Consider the following 5,000-nt stretch of genomic DNA (forward strand, 5'->3'; position numbering starts at 1 on the left):
CAAGCAGGTCGCGGAAATAAGAGACCTGTCCGGCCGCATCCCCCGCTTGATCCTCGCCGCCGGTCCCTCCATGGAGTGCCCGCTAAGGGAGAAGCGGCCGTGGTCCACCCCGCGACTCGTCGACCTTCGGCGGCAGCGCGAGTGCAATGCGGAGGCACTGCAGAACCTCCGGGCGCTCGCTGAGAGCATCAAGGAGCAATAAACGCCGAAGGCATTGACAGCCGTCGTCGCAGTCGCCTCCTTCTTCCACATCACAGCCACCAATAGAAGGGTCATTTGACCTTCCTTCTTCCCCATCACAGCCACCAATAGAAGGGTCATTTGACCTTCCTTCTTCCCCATCACAGCCACCAATAGAAGGGTCATTTGACCTTCCTTCTTCCCCATCACAGCCACCAATAGAAGGGTCATTTGACCTTCCTTCTTCCCCATCACAGCCACCAATAGAAGGGTCATTTGACCTTCCTTCTTCCCCATCACAGCTACCAATAGAAAGGTCATTTGACCTTCCTTCTTCCCCATCACAGCCACCAATAGAAGGGTCATTTGACCTTCCTTCTTCCCCATCACAGCCACCAATAGAAGGGTCATTTGACCTTCCTTCTTCCCCATCACAGCCACCAATAGAAGGGTCATTTGACCTTCCTTCTTCCCCATCACAGCTACCAATAGAAAGGTCATTTGACCTTCCTTCTTCCCCATCACAGCCACCAATAGAAGGGTCATTTGACCTTCCTTCTTCCCCATCACAGCCACCAATAGAAGGGTCATTTGACCTTCCTTCTTCCCCATCACAGCCACCAATAGAAGGGTCATTTGACCTTCCTTCTTCCCCATCACAGCTTGCAATAGAAGGGTCATTAGACCTTCCTTCTTCCCCATCACAGCCTGCACTAGAAGGGTCATTTGACCTTCCTTCTTCCCCATCACAGCCACCAATAGAAGGGTCATTTGACCTTCCTTCTTCCCCATCATAGCCACCAATAGAAGGGTCATTTGACCTTCCTTCTTCCCCATCACAGCCACCAATAGAAGGGTCATTTGACCTTCCTTCTTCCCCATCACAGCCACCAATAGAAGGGTCATTTGACCTTCCTTCTTCCCCATCACAGCCACCAATAGAAGGGTCATTTGACCTTCCTTCTTCCCCATCATAGCTACCAATAGAAAGGTCATTTGACCTTCCTTCTTCCCCATCACAGCCACCAATAGAAGGGTCATTTGACCTTCCTTCTTCCCCATCACAGCCACCAATAGAAGGGTCATTTGACCTTCCTTCTTCCCCATCACAGCCACCAATAGAAGGGTCATTTGACCTTCCTTCTTCCCCATCACAGCTACCAATAGAAGGGTCATTTGACCTTCCTTCTTCCCCATCACAGCCACCAATAGAAGGGTCATTTGACCTTCCTTCTTCCCCATCACAGCCACCAATAGAAGGGTCATTTGACCTTCCTTCTTCCCCATCACAGCCACCAATAGAAGGGTCATTTGACCTTCCTTCTTCCCCATCACAGCTTGCAATAGAAGGGTCATTAGACCTTCCTTCTTCCCCATCACAGCCTGCACTAGAAGGGTCATTTGACCTTCCTTCTTCCCCATCACAGCCACCAATAGAAGGGTCATTTGACCTTCCTTCTTCCCCATCACAGCCACCAATAGAAGGGTCATTTGACCTTCCTTCTTCCCCATCACAGCCACCAATAGAAGGGTCATTTGACCTTTTTTCTTCCCCATCACAGCCACCAATAGAAGGGTCATTTGACCTTCCTTCTTCCCCATCATAGCCACCAATAGAAGGGTCATTTGACCTTCCTTCTTCCCCATCACAGCCACCAATAGAAGGGTCATTTGACCTTCCTTCTTCCCCATCACAGCCACCAATAGAAGGGTCATTTGACCTTCCTTCTTCCCCATCACAGCCACCAATAGAAGGGTCATTTGACCATCCTTCTTCCCCATCACAGCCACCAATAGAAGGGTCATTTGACCTTCCTTCTTCCCCATCACAGCCACCAATAGAAGGGTCATTTGACCTTCCTTCTTCCCCATCACAGCCTGCAATAGAAGGGTCATTTGACCTTCCTTCTTCCCCCATCACAGCCACCAATAGAAGGGTCATTTGACCTTCCTTCTTCCCCATCACAGCCTGTAATAGAAGGGTCATTTGACCTTCCTTCTTCCCCATCACAGCCTGCAATAGAAGGGTCATTTGACCTTCCATCTTCCCAATCACAGCGTGCAATAGAAGGGTCAATTGATCTTCCTTCTTCCCCATCACAGCGTGCAATAGAAGGGTCATTTGACCTTCCTTCTTCCCCATCACAGCCACCAATAGAAGGGTCATTTGACCTTCCTTCTTCCCCATCACAGCCTGTAATAGAAGGGTCAATTGATCTTCCTTCTTCCCCATCACAGCCACCAATAGAAGGGTCATTTGACCTTCCTTCTTCCCCATCACAGCCTGCAATAGAAGGGTCATTTGACCTTCCTTCTTCCCCATCACAGCCACCAATAGAAGGGTCATTTGACCTTCCTTCTTCCCCATCACAGCCTGCAATAGAAAGGTCAATTGATCTTCCTTCTTCCCCATCACAGCCACCAATAGAAGGGTCATTTGACCTTCCTTCTTCCCCACCACAGCCTGTAATAGAAGGGTCATTTGACCTTCCTTCTTCCCCATCACAGCCACCAATAGAAGGGTCATTTGACCCTCCTTCTTCCCCATCACAGCCACCAATAGAACGGTCATTTGACTTTCCTTCTTCCCCATCACATCCACCAATAGAAGGGTCATTTGACCTTCCTTCTTCCCCATCACAGCCACCAATAGAAGGGTTATTTGACCTTCCTTCTTCCCCATCACAGCCACCAATAGAAGGGTCATTTGACTCTCCTTCCCCATCACAGCCACCAATAGAAGGGTCATTTGACCTTCCTTCTTCCCCATCACAGCCACCAATAGAAGGGTCATTTGACCTTCCTTCTTCCCCATCACAGCCAACAATAGAAGGGTCATTTGACCTTCCTTCTTCCCCATCACAGCCACCAATAGAAGGGTCATTTGACCTTCCTTCTTCCCCATCACAGCCACCAATAGAAGGGTCATTTGACCTTCCTTCTTCCCCATCACAGCCACCAATAGAAGGGTCATTTGACCTTCCTTCTTCCCCATCACTGCTACCAATAGAAGGGTCATATGACCTTCCTTCTTCCCCATCACAGCCACCAATAGAAGGGTCATTTGACCTTCCTTCTTCCCCATCACAGCCACCAATAGAAGGGTCATTTGACCTTCCTTCTTCCCCATCACAGCCACCAATAGAAGGGTCATTTGACCTTCCTTCTTCCCCATCACAGCCACCAATAGAAGGGTCATTTGACCTTCCTTCTTCCCCATCACAGCCACCAATAGAAAGGTCATTTGACCTTCCTTCTTTCCCATCACAGCCACCAATAGAAGGGTCATTTGACATTTCCTTCTTCCCCATCACAGCCACCAATAGAAGGGTCATTTGACCTTCCTTCTTCCCCATCACAGCCACCAATAGAAGGGTCATTTGACCTTTTTTCTTCCCCATCACAGCCACCAATAGAAGGGTCATTTGACCTTCCTTCTTCCCCATCATAGCCACCAATAGAAGGGTCATTTGACCTTCCTTCTTCCCCATCACAGCCACCAATAGAAGGGTCATTTGACCTTCCTTCTTCCCCATCACAACCAGCAATAGAAGGGTCGTTCGACCTTCCTTCTTCCCCATCACAGCATGCAATAGAAGGGTCATTTGACCTTCCTTCTTCCCCATCACAGCCACCAATAGAAGGGTCATTTGACTTTCCTTCTTCCCCATCACAGCCACCAATAGAAGGGTCATTTGACCTTCCTTCTCCCCCATCACAGCGTGCAATAGACGGGTCATTTGACCTTCCTTCTTCCCCATCACAGCCACCAATAGAAGGGTCATTTGACCTTCCTTCTTCCCCATCACAGCCACCAATAGAAGGGTCATTTGACCTTCCTTCTTCCCCATCACAGCCACCAATAGAAGGGTCATTTGACCTTCCTTCTTCCCCATCACAGCCACCAATAGAAGGGTCATTTGACCTTCCTTCTTCCCCATCACAGCCACCAATAGAAGGGTCATTTGACCTTCCTTCTTCCCCATCACAGCCACCAATAGAAGGGTCATTTGACCTTCCTTCTTCCCCATCCCAGCCAGCACTAGAAGAGTCATTTGACCTTCCTTCTTCCCCATCACAGCCAGCAATAGAAGGGTCGAATGACCTTCCTTCCCCATCAGAATTGGAAAAGGTGACAGAAGAAATGCATAAGGGAAAGAGGGAAAAAAAGAAACAAAAAAAGCAACAAATCCTCCTTAGTCATTTAAGGTGGAGGGTCCCAAGGTAAATGGAAATGACAGACTCCCATCAACTACAGTGCAACAAGAGGCACCCGTTACCGCCTCTTTGAACCTAAACACTACTTATGACGCAAACTTTGCTGCCGCGATTGCCGAGCTCTTCGGGTTCACTATCGAACAACCCATGTCTTACCGACCGAAGCCGGTTGTGAAAGAACCATCCTGCCAGACCCTCCTCAAGCAGGCTAACGCTGGCGTTAGCCTGCCCATGTATGTAGCTTAGGAGGACTGCCGGCGATTCCTCCAGCAGGCTGGCAAGGCCGCGGAGAATTAAGGCGTGAAGCTCGTCAGGGCAAACAAGAGGCCGCTCAGGTCTTTATTCAGCACATGGAAGCCTGCATTTGCGGCAACAGGCCCCCGCGCATGCCTTTGCAAATACCTGTGGACCTGCAGCCACTCCGGAAGACCAAGCAGGCCCCCGGGATTTGGCTGAAGATGCCGTTGAGGGAGGACTATCCTTCAGAATCTTGTGCCTTAATCGGCAAGGAAAAGGACCGTGCGCTGATGCTAAAAAAGCTCGCGGACATCGAAGGACAGGTCCGCAGCTCTGAAAGCGCTTCCCCTGACATCGCGCCAGCG

The sequence above is a fragment of the Penaeus vannamei genome, chromosome 7, assembly GCF_042767895.1.
Source record: "Penaeus vannamei isolate JL-2024 chromosome 7, ASM4276789v1, whole genome shotgun sequence".
Classification (NCBI taxonomy): domain Eukaryota; kingdom Metazoa; phylum Arthropoda; class Malacostraca; order Decapoda; family Penaeidae; genus Penaeus; species Penaeus vannamei.